This window comes from Rana temporaria, chromosome 1 (assembly GCF_905171775.1).
Source record: "Rana temporaria chromosome 1, aRanTem1.1, whole genome shotgun sequence".
Taxonomy (NCBI): domain Eukaryota; kingdom Metazoa; phylum Chordata; class Amphibia; order Anura; family Ranidae; genus Rana; species Rana temporaria.
The window spans coordinates 5,916,235-5,932,954 of NC_053489.1; positions in this window are offsets into that span (position 1 = coordinate 5,916,235).

Sequence of the window (16,720 nt, forward strand, 5' to 3'; positions counted from 1 at the left end):
TTATGCCTTCATATCTCAGGCTGCATTCTTGCGTTGTCCGCTAGGGGGCGCGGCCATTGTGATCGGCGTATAGTATGCAAATTGCATACTACCACCGATTCACAAAAGTTGCGCGGGCCCTGCGCACGCAAGGTACGGAGTTTCCGTACGGCGACTTTAGCGCAAGGTTGCTCCTGCTATAGCAGGGGCAGCCAATGCTAAAGTATAGCCGCCCTTCCCGCTCGTGAAATTTAAATTTCACGTCGTTTACGTAAGTGATTCGTGAATGGCGCTGGACGCCATTCACGTTCACTTAGAAGCAAATGACGTCCTTGCGACGTCATTTGCCGCAATGCACGTCGGGAAAGTTTCCCGACGGAGCATGCGCTGTTCGCTCGGCGCGGGAGCGCGCCTAATTTAAATGATTCCCGCCCCCGGCGGGATCATTTACATTAGGCGCCCTTACGCAGGGCTAATTAGCATAGCGCCCGCGCAATTTACGGAGCTACTGCTCCGTGAATCGCGGGCAAATCAAAATATTTGCGTGGGCGCAGAGAAAAATCTTTGCTCTTTGCCCACGCAAATATTGCGCGGATCTACCTGAATCTGGGCCGGTATGTGTTGTCCAGCAAGTGTTGTTGCTCAGGTCGTTTGTAACGCTGCTGCTTTAGCTGCTCTCCAGCTGACCTCTGCAAGTTTGGTGCAAAGTTACCCCTGCTTTTATGAGGTGTAACTGCACTGGAAATTTCAGCTCCGCTCACCGGGAGTAGCCTGCGCCGGTCAAGCTTAAGTTGATGAATCGGCCCAAAAAACTCATTTGCATATTTAAAACACAAAAACCATGGCCGCGCCAGATCCGACCAGCGTAAATCTGTGCCAACGCCGCGCCGGCGTGGAAAGGTTACACCGAGGCGATGAAGTCTATTTGGAGGCGTAATCTGGTTCTCTGGGTAAGACGCAGCGATCCGCCGGCGCAAATCTGCACTTACGCCGTGCATCTACCAAAAAAACGGTGTAAGTGCTTCATGAATCTGGCCCACATTGTATGACAGAGGAGTAAATGTAAAGTAAAAGATACATTGTATGATGGAGGAGTAAATGTAAAGTAAAAGATTTAGGCCCAGATTCACGAAGCAGATACGACGGTGTATCTCAGATACACCATCGTATCTCGGATTTTTTCTGGTCCTATCTATGCGCCTGATTCATAGAATCAGATACGCATAGATAGGGCTGAGATCCGACAGTGTCACACTGTGTTACACTGTCGGATCTTTTTTTTGAATTAAAAATGGCGCCGGGGGCGTTCCCGCTGATTTACACTGAATAATATGTAAATCAGCGAGATACGCGAAATTCACGACCGTACGCGGACCCGACGCGGTGTTCTTACGTCGTTTCCGTAGCGCGGTACCCGTCGTATACATACCCCTGCTAAAAGCAGGGGTAAGTATTGTTAAGTATGGCCGTCGTTCCCGCGTCGATTTTGAAATTTCCTACGTCGTTTGCGTACGCCGATTCACGAACACGCGCGTCGCAAGTCTAGATCACGTCGCAACCACTGACGTCCTATTGACGTCAGTGGGAGCAATGCACGCCGGGAAATTCCCCGGACGACGCATGCGTATTTAAATCGGCGCGGGAGCGCGCCTGATTTAAATATGACACTCCCCTAGCCGCGGAATTTGAATTCCGCTGGGGGATTTAGGATCCGCCGTCGCAAGTTTGGAGGTAAGTGGTTTGTGAATTAGCCACTTGCCTCCTAAACTTGCGGGAGCGGATCTTAATTCACGTAGAACGAGCGGATCTATAGATCCGCTGAGCTACGTGAATCTGGCCCACATTGTATGATGGAGGAGTAAATGTAAAGTAAAAGTAAATGGCCAATGGCCAGGGTTGTTGGGAAGAGGCCCTTGTCCTCATCAACATGGGGACAAGGTGCTTTGGGGTGGGTGGGGGGCATTATTCGCTCGCCCCCTTTCCTGACCTGCTGGGCTACGTGCTCAGATAAGGGTCTGGTATGAATCCTGGGGGAACCCCCACACCGTTTTCTTTTTGGTGTGGGGGATTCCCCTTAAGATCCATACCAGACCAAAGGATCTGGTATCATCGTGGGCGGAACCTCACCCAATTTCGTTTTTACATTTTCGCGGGGTTCCCCTTCAAGATTCTCCGCCCACGAGTCGCCCCACAAGTCGCATCATCTTGATCCGCCTCCTGGTGCGACCTTCTATTCAAATCAACGGGCTCCCATAGGAAACCATTGATTTTGAATAGAGAAAGAAAAACGCGGCAGAAAGCCAGCGCTGCGAAACGTGCATTGAATTCAATGCAAAAGCAGGGGGAAAAAAACGCATTAAAAACACAGTTTTTTTTCCTGGCGTCTGTACTCGCTTTACAGCCCGTTTCTTTAAAACGTCCGTGGGCATGAGCCCTTGTAGGTTCATCTTTATTTTGTTTGCTCTGACAATATGATGACATCATGCCCTATGATGACATCACGTTCCCCTCGAATTCCTCCTCCATCAGCTCTCTCATCATCTCGCACACTTATATCCGGCAAACACCGGCCTCTCCATCTGGCCTGCAGCACCGGTCTCTCGTCATTTGCTCTCTTCACCCCGGTGTCAGACATTTCGGTGACCTGAAGTGCTCATCATCGCCGCAACGCCAAATCAAGCGCGAGATCATTTGTTTAACTGATTCCTGCCGGCAGCTTGTGGAGCGCAGAGAGAGCGAGAGAGAGAGAGAGCGAGAGAGCGGCATCAAAGGGAGTCTATCCAGTGATCTCTGTGACAATCTGCAGCTCCGGGGTGACACCGCCGATCGGAACACTTTCATGTTTCCTGCCTGAGAGCGACCAATTAATCTCTTTATCCATACTTCCCTACAGCCGCTCTTCCCTCTGACACCAGTAGGGGGAGCCCAAGAGGAGCTCTTCAGACGATCAGACTGAGATCTAGTAACAGATACATTCTGTTCTGTTATTAAACTTTGTATCATTGGCCCAGATTCAAGTAGCAATTGCGCCTGTGTAACCATAGTTACGCAGCGCAATTGCTTACTTGCTCCGGCGTTACGAATGCTCCTGATTCAGGAACCTCGTTACGCCGACTGCAGCCTAAAATCTGCGTGGCATAAGGCTCCTATGCCACGCATATCTTAGGCTGCATTCTTGCGATGGCCGCTAGGTGGCGTTCCCGCTGTGCTCAGCGTATAGTATGCAAATTGCATACTAACATCGATTCACAATGTTGCGCGAGCCCTGCGTACACAAGTTACGTTGTTTCCGTACGGCGTGTTTAGCGTAAGGCTGCCCCTTCTAATAGTAGGGGCAGCCAATGCTAAAGGATACCCGTCATTCCCGCGTCGCGATATTTGAAATCTACGTCGTTTGCGTAAGTGATTCGTGAATGGCGCTGGACGCCATTCACGTTCACTTTGAAGCAAATGACGTCCTTGCGACGTCATTTGCCGCAATGCACGTCGGGAAAGTTTCCCGACGGAGCATGCGCTCTACGCTCGGCGCGGGAGCGCGCCTAATTTAAATGATTCCCGCCCCCTACGGGATCATTTAAATTGCGTGCTCTAGCGCCGGGCAATTTTGCCGGCGCACCCACGCAATTTACGGAGCTACTGCTCCGTGAATCGAGGGCAGCGGAGCAAATTTGAGGGGGTGCAGGGCAAAATCGTTGCCCTGCGCCTCCGCAAAAAAAGCGCAATTCTCTTTGAATCCGGGCCACTGTTTGTTACATTGCGCTGTGCTGGGTTAGAGGCTCATATCTGTACATTTATTAATTAGTATGTGTGCAGAAATGAGCTGCAATCCATTAAGTCTCCGTTTCCACTGGTGCGACTTGTCATGCGACTTTGGACACATATGCCTAGATTCACAAAGATTGCCGCAACTTTGCGGCGGTGTAGCTAAAGGCATTTAAGCTACGCCGCCGTAAGTTACGGAGGCAAGTACATGATTCACAATGTACTTGCCTGCTATGTTACGGCGGCGTAGCCTAAAGCAGGCGGGCGTAAGGGCGCCGAATTCAAATGCGTGTAAGGGGGGGCGTGTTTTATGTTAATGAGGCTTGACCTTACGTTTTTGATGTTTTTTTGTACTACGCATGCGCCGGGCGCCTACATTTCCCAGTGTGCATTGCGGCTAAGTACGCCGCACGGGCCTATTGATTTTGACGTGGACGTAAACAACGTAAATCCCAATTCACGGACGACTTACGCAAACGACGTAAAAATTTCGATTTTCGCTGCGGGAACGGCGGCCATACTTAACATTACTATTCCAACTATTAGCTAGATTCAGGTACGATGGTGCAAACTCGCGGCGGCGTAGCTTAGCGTGTTTAGGCTACGCCGCCGTAAGTCAGCTAGGCAAGTACATGATTCACAATGTACTTGCCTGCTATCTTTCGGCGGCGTAGCCTAAAGCGGGCGGGCGTAAGGGCGCCTAATTCAAATGTGTTTGAGGGGGGCGTGTTTTATGTTAATGAGGCTTGACCTCACGTTTTTTACGTTTTTTCTTACTGCGCATGAACCGGGCGCCTACATTTTCCAGTGCGCATTGCGGCTAAGTACGCCGCACGGGCCTATTGATTTTGACGTGGACGTAAACGACGTAAATCCCGATTTGCGGACGACTTACGCAAACGACGTAAAAAATTTGAATTTCGACGCGGGAACGGCGGCCATACTTGACATTACTATTCCAACTAGGGCCAAGCTCTAACTTTACGCGGCCTATCTCTTACGTAAACGGCGTAAAAGTACTGCGTCGGCCGGGCGTACGTTCGTAAATCGGCGTATCTACTCATTTACATATTCTACGCCGACCGCAATGGAAGCGCCACCTAGCGGCCATCCAAAATATTGCAACCTAAGATAGGACGGCGCAAGCCGTCGTATCTTAGATATGTTTAAGCGTATCTCTGTTTGAGAATACAATTAAACTTAAGTCGGCGTAGATTCTGAGTTAGGTCGGCTTATCTACTGATACGCCGGCCTAACTCTTTCTGAATCTACCTAATAGAGTCACAGCCCGTTGATCTGAACGGCCCCCGTTTCAATCTATGCCACCTAAAGTTACAGCGACTTTGAAAAGCTTCCTGCGCTACTTTGATGCGACTTTGACCCAGAGACTGTAAAGTTGGATTAAAGCTGCACCAGAAGTCGCACTCTAAATCGCATGACTTCAGGGTCACAATAGTGGAGATGTGGCCTAACCCCCCCCCCGCCCCCCCGATTCACACCAGTGTGGCTTTGAGGTCGCGCTACTTCAGCACAACTTCAAAGCCGACTATCAGTGCGATGTCATGTTTTGCAGTTTGCTGACATCTGTGCGACTTCATTTAACAGATGTCAATGCAAGTTGCGCAGAAATAAGGAACCTTATGATTCCTCCCAATGATACCAATGATGGGACACTATTCCTTCCACTGACACCAATGATGGGACACTATTCCTTCCACTGACACCAATGATGGGACACTATTCCTCCCACTGACACCAATGATGGGACACTATTCCTCCCACTGACACCAATGATGGGACACTATTCCTCCCACTGACACCAATGATGGGACACTATTCCTCTCACTGACACCAATGATGGGACACTATTCCTTCCACTGACACCAATGATGGGACACTATTCCTTCCACTGACACCAATGATGGGACACTATTCCTTCCACTGACACCAATGATGGGACACTATTCCTCCCCACTGATACCAATGATGGGGCACTATTCCTCCCCACTGATACCAATGATGGGGCACTATTCCTCCCACTGACACCAATGATAGGACACTATTCCTCTCACTGACACCAATGATGGGACACTATTCCTCCCCACTGATACCAATGATGAGACACTATTCCTCCCACTGACACCAATGATGGGACACTATTCCTCTCGCTGACACCAATGATGGGACACTATTCCTCCTACTGACACCAATGATGGGGCACTATTCCTCTCACTGACACCAATGATGGGACACTATTCCTCTCACTGACACCAATGATGGGACACTATTCCTCTCACTGACACCAATGATGGGACACTGTTCCTCCCACTGACACCAATGATGGGACACTATTCCTCTCACTGACACCAATGATGGGACACTATTCCTCCCACTGACACCAATGATGGGACACTATTCTTCCCACTGATACCAATGATGGGACACTATTCCTCCCACTGATACCAATGATGGGACACTATTCTTCCCACTGATACCAATGATGGGACACTATTCCTCCCACTGATACCAATGATGGGGCGCTATTCCTCCCACTGACACCAATGATGGGACACTATCCCCCCCCCCATGCCAGGACATTTTCTAGTCTTACTGACCATAGTCCCGTCCCCCCTAAAGACTAAAGGACAGTAAACTGGCCCTTTATTTAGAAAGTTTGGGGACCCGGCGCTCTAAAATATTCTCTAACAATCCGCGGTATTCAGCTTCCTGAGGATGACATCCCAGACATCTCAATACTCTAATCTGGCATATAGACAGGAAGTGGCTGCAAATGGGCTGCAGGAGATCAGCAGCATTGAAGTATTTTTTATTATTATTAATAAATAAAAGCAGATAGTAATGATACACACGTCACCCAGCGAGGATTTATAAGAAGCCCCCCGAGGGGTGCGGCCCTGTGCAGGTTTTATACGTCGGATTGTCTGCATATTTATGTGTGTGGGTGGCAGGAGAAGACGGGCGAGGTATGAAGACCCGCCAAGTGTTACTTCCATCCTCCGGCGCCTCTTCAAGTGTCTAATTAGATTAACCCTTCATGTCCCTCTTCATCATCAAGGAGTGTGCGTGCGCCGGGCGGGCGTGCGGGGAGCGGTGAGGACAGATCTGCACTTTCATGTCTCTTCATAGAAAGCTGATAATTGATTCTCTCTTTCTGTACACTGAGCCCCTCCCCTCGTGTCGTTCTTCCTTCCAGAGAGACGAGTGACGATCGATGTGCCAACATCACATTCACATGGAGGGGACTGAGCAGAGGCGGCTCTAGGCAAAACCTAGACATGAGGCCCCATTCACATCCATGAGGGAGAAAGAAAGAAAGAAATGAAAGAAAGAAAGAAAGAAAGAAAGAAAGAAAGAAAGAAAGAAAGAGAAAGAAAAAGAGAAAGAAAGAGAAAGAAAAAGGAAAAAAAGAAAATGGAAAGAAAAAGGAAAAAAAGCAAAAAGAGAAAGAAAAGAAATGAAAGAACAGAAAAAGAGAAAGGAAAGAAAGGAAAAAGAAAAGAAAAGAAAAGAGAAAGGAAAGGAAAGAAAAAGAGAAAGGAAAGACAGGAAAGGAAGAAAAGAAAATAGAAAGGAAAGAAAGGAAAAGAGATATGAAAGAAAGGAAAAGAAAGGAAAAGAAAAAGGAAAGGAAGGAAAAAGAGAAAGGAAAGAAAGGAAAAGAGCAAGGGAAGGAAAAAGAGAAAGGAAAGAAAAGAGAAAGGGAAGGAAAAAGAGAAAGGAAAAAAAAAGAGAAAGGGAAGGAAAAAGAGAAAGGAAAGGAAAGAAAGGAAAAAGAGAAAGGAGAGAAATGAAGGAAAAAGAGAAAGGAAAGAAAAGAAAAAGAGAAAGGAAAGGAAAAAGAGAAAGGAAAGGAAGGAAAAGAGAAAGGAAAGGAAAGGAAAAAGAGAAAGGAAAGGAAAGGAAAGAAAAGAAAAGAAAAAGAGAAAGGAAACGAGAAAGGAAAGGAAAAAGAGAAAGAAAAGTGAAAGGAAAGGAAAAGAAAGAGAAAGGGAAGGAAAAATAGAAAGAAAGCAAAGGAAAAAGAGAAAGAAAACAAAGGAAAAAGAGAAAGGAAAGAAAAGAAAAAGAGAAAGGAAGAAGAGAAAGGGAAGGAAAGAGAAAGGGAAGGAAAAAAAGAAAGGAAAGAAAAGAGAAAGGGAAGGAAAAAGAGAAAGGAAAGAAAATAAAAAGAGAAAGGAAAAGAGAAAGGAAAGAAAAGAGAAAGGAAAGAAAATAAAAAGAGAAAGGAAAAGAGAAAGGAAAGAAAAGAGAAAGGAAAGAAAATAAAAAGAGAAAGGAAAAGAGAAAGGAAAGGAAGGAAAAGGAGAAAGGAAAGAAAAGAACAAGAGAAAGGAAAGAAAATAAAAAGAGAAAAGAAAGAAAAGAAAAAGAGAAAGGAAAGGAAGGAAAAGAGAAAGGAAAGGAAGGAAAAGAGAAAGGAAAGGAAGGAAAAGGAGAACATTTTCGCTCTTTTTTTGTTTCTAGCACAAAAACAAAAAGCCCCCCCCCCGACCTCTAAGGGGCCCGGTGCCCCAGATGGCATTCCCCCTTTTTTTTTATCCCTGTGCTCATTATGAGGGGTTCCCCCCATCCCTGTACTGTGCTCATTATGAGCGGCTCCCACCATCCCTGTGCTGTGCTCATTATGAGCGGCTCCCACCATCCCTGTGCTCATTATGAGCGGCTCCCACCATCCCTGTGCTCATTATGAGGGGCCCCCACCATCCCTGTGCTCATTATGAGCGGCTCCCACCATCCCTGTGCTCATTATGAGGGGTTCCCACCATCCCTGTGCTCATTATGAGGGGCTCCCACCATCCCTGTGCTCATTATGAGGGGTTCCCCCCATCCCTGTGCTCATTATGAGGGGTTCCCACCATCCCTGTGCTCATTATGAGGGGCTCCCACCATCCCTGTGCTCATTATGAGGGGCTCCCATCATCCCTGTGCTGTGCTCATTATGAGGGGTTCCCCCCATCCCTGTGCTCATTATGAGGGGCTCCCACCATCCCTGTGCTCATTATGAGGGGCTCCCACCATCCCTGTGCTCATTATGAGCGGCTCCCACCATCCCTGTGCTCATTATGAGGGGTTCCCACCATCCCTGTGCTCATTATGAGGGGCTCCCACCATCCCTGTGCTCATTATGAGGGGTTCCCCCCATCCCTGTGCTCATTATGAGGGGTTCCCACCATCCCTGTGCTCATTATGAGGGGCTCCCACCATCCCTGTGCTCATTATGAGGGGCTCCCATCATCCCTGTGCTGTGCTCATTATGAGGGGTTCCCCCCATCCCTGTGCTCATTATGAGGGGCTCCCACCATCCCTGTGCTCATTATGAGGGGCTCCCACCATCCCTGTGCTCATTATGAGGGGCTCCCACCATCCCTGTGCTCATTATGAGGGGCTCCCACCATCCCTGTGCTGTGCTCATTATGAGGGGCTCTCACCATCCCTGTGCTCATTATGAGGGGCTCCCACCATCCCTGTGCTCATTATGAGGGGCTCCCACCATCCCTGTGCTCATTATGAGGGGCTCCCACCATCCCTGTGCTCATTATGAGGGGCTCCCACCATCCCTGTGCTCATTATGAGGGGTTCCCACCATCCCTGTGCTCATTATGAGGGGTTCCCACCATCCCTGTGCTCATTATGAGGGGTTCCACCATCCCTGTGCTGTGCTCATTATGAGGGGCTCTCACCATCCCTGTGCTCATTATGAGGGGCTCCCACCATCCCTGTGCTCATTATGAGGGGCTCCCACCATCCCTGTGCTCATTATGAGGGGTTCCCACCATCCCTGTGCTCATTATGAGGGGCTCCCACCATCCCTGTGCTCATTATGAGGGGTTCCCCCCATCCCTGTGCTCATTATGAGGGGCCCCCACCATCCCTGTGCTCATTATGAGGGGCTCCCACCATCCCTGTGCTCATTATGAGGGGTTCCCCCCATCCCTGTGCTCATTATGAGGGGCTCCCACCATCCCTGTGCTCATTATGAGGGGCTCCCACCATCCCTGTGCTCATTATGAGGGGTTCCCACCATCCCTGTGCTGTGCTCATTATGAGGGGCTCTCACCATCCCTGTGCTCATTATGAGGGGCTCCCACCATCCCTGTGCTCATTATGAGCGGCTCCCACCATCCCTGTGCTGTGCTCATTATGAGGGGTTCCCCCCATCCCTGTGCTCATTATGAGGGGCTCCCACCATCCCTGTGCTCATTATGAGGGGCTCTCACCATCCCTGTGCTCATTATGAGGGGCTCCCACCATCCCTGTGCTCATTATGAGGGGCTCCCACCATCCCTGTGCTCATTATGAGGGGCTCCCACCATCCCTGTGCTCATTATGAGCGGCTCCCACCATCCCTGTGCTCATTATGAGGGGCTCCCACCATCCCTGTGCTCATTATGAGGGGCTCCCACCATCCTTGTGCTCATTATGAGGGTTCCCACCATCCCTGCTCTGTGCTCATTATGAGGGGCTCCCACCATCCCTGTGCTCATTATGAGCGGCTCCCACCATCCCTGTGCTCATTATGAGCGGCTCCCACCATCCCTGTGCTCATTATGAGGGGCTCCCCCCATCCCTGTGCTCATTATGAGGGGCTCCCACCATCCCTGTGCTCATTATGAGGAGCTCCCACCATCCCTGTGCTCATTATGAGGGGCTCCCACCATCCCTGTGCTGTGCTCATTATGAGGGGCTCCCACCATCCCTGTGCTCATTATGAGGGGCTCCCACCATCCCTGTGCTCATTATGAGGGGCTCCCACCATCCCTGTGCTGTGCTCATTATGAGGGGCTCCCACCATCCCTGTGCTCATTATGAGGGGCTCCCACCATCCCTGTGCTGTGCTCATTATGAGGGGCTCCCCACCATCCCTGTGCTGTGCTCATTATGAGGGGCTCCCCCCATCCCTGTGCTCATTATGAGGGGCCCCCACCATCCCTGTGCTCATTATGAGGGTCTCCCACCATCCCTGTGCTCATTATGAGGGGCTCCCACCATCCCTGTGCTGTGCTCATTATGAGGGGCTCCCACCATCCCTGTGCTGTGCTCATTATGAGGGGCTCCCACCATCCCTGTGCTCATTATGAGCGGCTCCCACCATCCCTGTGCTCATTATGAGGGGCCCCCACCATCCCTGTGCTCATTATGAGGGGCTCCCACCATCCCTGTGCTCATTATGAGGGGCTCCCACCATCCCTGTGCTCATTATGAGGGGCTCCCACCATCCCTGTGCTCATTATGAGGAGCTCCCACCATCCCTGTGCTCATTATGAGGGGCCCCCACCATCCCTGTGCTCATTATGAGGGGCTCCCACCATCCCTGTGCTCATTATGAGGGGCTCCCACCATCCCTGTGCTCATTATGAGGGGCTCCCACCATCCCTGTGCTCATTATGAGGGGCTCCCACCATCCCAGTGCTCATTATGAGGGGCTCCCACCATCCCTGTGCTCATTATGAGGGGCTCCCACCATCCCTGTGCTCATTATGAGGGGCTCCCACCATCCCTGTGCTGTGCTCATTATGAGGGGCTCCCACCATCCCTGTGCTCATTATGAGGGGCTCCCACCATCCCTGTGCTGTGCTCATTATGAGGGGCTCTCACCATCCCTGTGCTCATTATGAGGGGCTCCCACCATCCCTGTGCTCATTATGAGGGGCCCCCACCATCCCTGTGCTGTGCTCATTATGAGGGGCTCTCACCATCCCTGTGCTCATTATGAGGGGCTCCCACCATCCCTGTGCTCATTATGAGGGGCTCCCACCATCCCTGTGCTGTGCTCATTATGAGGGGCCCCCACCATCCCTGTGCTCATTATGAGGGGCTCCCACCATCCCTGTGCTCATTATGAGGGGCTCCCACCATCCCTGTGCTCATTATGAGGGGCTCCCACCATCCCTGTGCTCATCAGATTTCGGATGCTTCGGGATGTACGAATTTTCGATTTGTACGAAACGCGTCGCACATGTCTCCTGTATATGTCATTTCTTATTCAACCCAGAGTTCAGAGTTCGAAACAGAGGACCAATCAGCAGTGGGGGGATATCAGAGAATTTCCTCTCATTACTGAGTGAATGTGGGAAGAATGGCCCAGATTCAAGAAGCAATTGCGCCGGGGAACCATAGATTACATGGCGCAATTGCTGACTTGCTCCGGCGTAACGAGTTCTCCTGATTCAGGAACATCGCTACGCCGACTGCAGCCTAAAATCTGCGTGGCATAAGGCTCTTATGCCACGCATATCTTAGGCTGCATTCTTGCGATGGCCGCTAGGGGGCGCTCCCATTCTGATCTGTGTATAGTATGCAAATTGCATACTAACACCGATTCACAATGTTGCGCGAGCCCTGCGTACGCAAGTTACGTCGTTTCCGTACGTCGGGTTTAGCGTAACGTTACACATCCTAATAGCAGGCGCAGCCAATGCTATAGGATACCCACGTTCCCGCGTCGCGACGTTCGAATTTTACGTCGTTTGCGTAAGTGAATCGTGAATGGCGCTGGACGCCATTCACGTTCACTTTGGAGCAAATGACGTCCTTGCGACGTCATTTGCCGCAATGCACTTCGGGAAAGTTTTGCGACGGAGCATGCGCTGTACGCTCGGCGCGGGAGCGCGCCTAATTTAAATGATTCCCGATCATTTACATTGCGCGTGCTTACGCCGGGCAATTTTGCCGGCGCGCCCTCGCAATTTACGGAGCTACTGCTCCGTGAATCGAGGGCAGCGCAAAATATTTGCGTGGGCGCAGGGCAAAATCGTTGCCCTGTGCCTGCGCAAATAAAGCGCAAATCTACTTGAATCTGGGCCAGTGACTCCGCAGCAGAGAGAGAATTCAATCTGAAGTGTTTCTATATATTCCTCGGCCTCCCTTATGAATATCGCGGTGGGTGCGGCTCTGAGTGCGGGGATTATTTCCAGGAATCGCCTCACCCATCAGTAGAAGGAGGACGCTCATTTGCCTGAAGGACATCAGTCTCATATCTTTGCTGTTCCATATTTTCACGGTCGCCTATTCAGAGGTGTGATATCTGAGGGAAAAGTGTAGCTTTGTGTTATTTAGAATTGTGCACAATCCCGGGGGGGGGGGGGGGGGGGGGGGGCGCACCAGTCTGAGGGGCTCCTTCACACCAAGAGAGGTGCCTCCGAGCGTGCGCGATATCTTTTGCGCACATTTTTTAATGAGCTGCTCTTTGCGTGTGAAAAGCTAAAAAAAAAAAAGTGCCGCCGTGATTTTTAAAATTGCGCTCAAACACGTGGAGCCGCAGTACCCTGCGTTTTAGCAGGCGCTGATGTTCGCGCATTTGCTAGATGTGTGGGGGTGTCATTAGGGATTATTGGCAACCGATGTGTGTCTGCGAAAAGCAGCGCGTTTTTCTGCGGTCCAGGAAAACGCAAGATTTTGTACGGGTTACCGCACAGCAACTGGTGTGAGCAAGCCCTGATATGTGGTCTGTGAGGCAGAGTTCAGTGGTCTGTAAGTTGTAAATCTTCTCCCCCCCCCGATCCCTTCACCTAGCACAGCCCCCCCAATCCCTTCACCTAGCACAGCCCCCCCAATCCCTTCTCCTAGCACAGCCCCCCCCAATCCCTTCACCTAGCACAGCCCCCCCAATCCCTTCACCTAGCACAGCCCCCCCAATCCCTTCTCCTAGCACAGCCCCCCCAATCCCTTCACCTAGCACAGCCCCCCCCCAATCCCTTCACCTAGCACAGCCCCCCCCCAATCCCTTCACCTAGCACAGCCCCCCCCCCAATCCCTTCACCTAGCACAGCCCCCACCCAATCCCTTCACCTAGCACAGCCCCCCCCCAATCCCTTCACCTAGCACAGCCCCCACCCAATCCCTTCACCTAGCACAGCCCCCCCCCCAATCCCTTCACCTAGCACAGCCCCCCCAATCTCTTTACCTAGCACAGCCCCCCCCCCCAATCCCTTCACCTAGCACAGCCCCCCCAATCCCTTCACCTAGCACAGCCCCCCCAATCCCTTCACCTAGCACAGCCCCCCCCAATCCCTTCACCTAGCACAGCCCCCCCAATCCCTTCACCTAGCACAGCCCCCCCAATCCCTTCTCCTAGCACAGCCCCCCCCAATCCCTTCACCTAGCACAGCCCCCCCAATCCCTTCACCTAGCACAGCCCCCCCCCCCCCAATCCCTTCACCTAGCACAGCCCCCCCCCAATCCCTTCACCTAGCACAGCCCCCCCCCAATCCCTTCACCTAGCACAGCCCCCACCCAATCCCTTCACCTAGCACAGCCCCCCCCCAATCCCTTCACCTAGCACAGCCCCCACCCAATCCCTTCACCTAGCACAGCCCCCCCCCCCCAATCCCTTCACCTAGCACAGCCCCCCCAATCTCTTTACCTAGCACAGCCCCCCCCCCAATCCCTTCACCTAGCACAGCCCCCCCAATCCCTTCACCTAGCACAGCCCCCCCAATCCCTTCACCTAGCACAGCCCCCCCCCAATCCCTTCACCTAGCACAGCCCCCCCAATCCCTTCACCTAGCACAGCCCCCCCAATCCCTTCATCTAGCACAGCCCCCCCCAATCCCTTCACCTAGCACAGCCCCCCCCCCCAATCCCTTCACCTAGCACAGCCCCCCCAATCTCTTTACCTAGCACAGCCCCCCACAATCCGTTCACCTAGCACAGCCCCCCCCAATCCCTTCACCTAGCACAGCCCCCCCAATCCCTTCACCTAGCACAGCCCCCCCCCCAATCCCTTCACCTAGCACAGCCCCCCCAATCCCTTCACCTAGCACAGCCCACCTATCCCTTCACCTAGCACAGCCCCCCCGAATCCCTTCACCTAGCACAGCCCCCCCAATCCCTTCACCTAGCAGAGCCCCCCCCCCCAATCCCTTCACCTAGCACAGCCCCCCCCAATCCCTTCACCTAGCACAGCCCCCCCCAATCCCTTCACCTAGCACAGCCCCCCCCCATCTCTTCACCTAGCACAGCCCCCCCAATCCCTTCACCTAGCACAGCCCCCCCAATCGCCCTCCTAGCACAGCCCCCCCCAATCCCCCTCCTAGCACAACCCCCCAATCCCCCTCCTAGCACAACCCCCTCAAAATCCCCCTCCTAGCATAACCCCCCAAGTTCTCCTAGCACAACGCCATAGAACCCCCCTCCTAGCATAACCCCCCAAATCCTCCACCTAGCACATCCCCAATCCCAACTCCTATCAACCCCTCCCCCCCAATCCCCAATAGCACAGACCCCTCCAATCCTCCCCTTCTTGCACAACCCTCAAAAATCCCACTCCTAGCACAATCTCCCCCCAAATCCTCCTAGCACAGCCCCCCCAAATCCTCTTCCTAGCACAACCCCCTAATCCCTCCTCATAGCACAAGCCCCTCCAATCCACCCCTTCTAGCACACCCCCAAATCCACCTAGCATCACCCTTACCCAAATCCCCCCTCCTAGCACCACATTGTGTACAGGGGGGCAGTGTGTACGGGGGGAAGTGTGTACAGAGGAGGCAGTGTGTACAGAGGGGGCAGTGTGTACAGGGGGCAGTGTGTACAGGGGGTAGTGTGTACAGAGGGGCCAGTGTGTACAGAGGGGGCAGTGTGTACAGAGGGGAAGTGTGTACAGGAGGGCAGTGTGTACAGGGGGGCTGTGTGTACAGGGGGCAGTGTGTACAGAGGGGAAGTGTGTACAGGGCGGCAGTGTGTACAGGGGGGCAATGTGTACAGGGGGCAGTGTCTACGGGGGGCAGTGTCTGTGGGGGCAGTGTCTACGGGGGCAGTGTGTACAGGGGGGCAGTGTGTACAGAGGGGAAATGTGTACAGGGGGGCAGTGTGTACAGGTGGGCAGTGTGTACAGGGGGCAGTGTGTACAGAGGGGCCAGTGTGTACAGGGGGCCAGTGTGTACAGAGGGGCCAGTGTGTACAGGGGGCCAGTGTGTACAGGGGGGCAGTGTGTACAGGGGGGCAGTGTGTACAGAGGGGAAATGTGTACAGGGGGGCAGTGTGTACAGGTGGGCAGTGTGTACAGGGGGCAGTGTGTACAGAGGGGCCAGTGTGTACAGGGGGCCAGTGTGTACAGAGGGGCCAGTGTGTACAGGGGGCCAGTGTGTACAGGGGGGCAGTGTGTACAGGGGGCAGTGTGTACAGAGGGGAAGTGTGTACAGGGGGGCTGTGTGTACAGGGGGCAGTGTGTACAGATGGGAAGTGTGTACAGGGGGGCAGTGTGTACAGGGGGAAGTGTGTACAGAGGGGAAGTGTGTACAGAGGGGAAGTGTGTACAGTGGGGCAGTGTGTACAGAGGGGAAGTGTGTACAGGGGGGCAGTGTGTACAGAGGGGAAGTGTGTACAGGGGGGCAGTGTGTACAGAGGGGAAGTGTGTACAGGGGGGGCAGTGTGTACAGAGGGGAAGTGTGTACAGGGGGGCAGTGTGTACAGGGGGGCAGTGTGTACAGGGGGCAGTGTGTACAGGGGGCAGTGTGTACAGAGGGGCAGTGTGTACAGAGGGGGCAGTGTGTACAGAGGGGAAGTGTGTACAGGGGGCAGTGTGTACAGAGGGGAAGTGTGTACAGGGGGGAAGTGTGTACAGGGGGCAGTGTGTACAGGGGGCAGTGTGTACATGGGGGCAGTGTGTACAGGGGGCAGTGTGTACGGGGGGCAGTGTCTACGGGGGGCAGTGTGTACAGGGGGGCAGTGTGTACAGGGGGGCAGTGTGTACAGGGGGCAGTGTGTACAGGGGGCAGTGTGTACAGGGGGCAGTGTGTACAGAGGGGCCAGTGTGTTCAGAGGGGCAGTGTGTACAGGGGGCAGTGTGTACAGAGGGGCCAGTGTGTACAGGGGGCCAGTGTGTACAGGGGGGAATTGTGTACAGGGTGGCAGTGTGTTCAGGGGGCCAGTGTGTACAGGGGGGAAGTGTGTACAGGGGGCAGTGTGTACAGAGGGGAAGTGTGTACAGGGGGGCAGTGTGTACAGAGGGGAAGTGTGT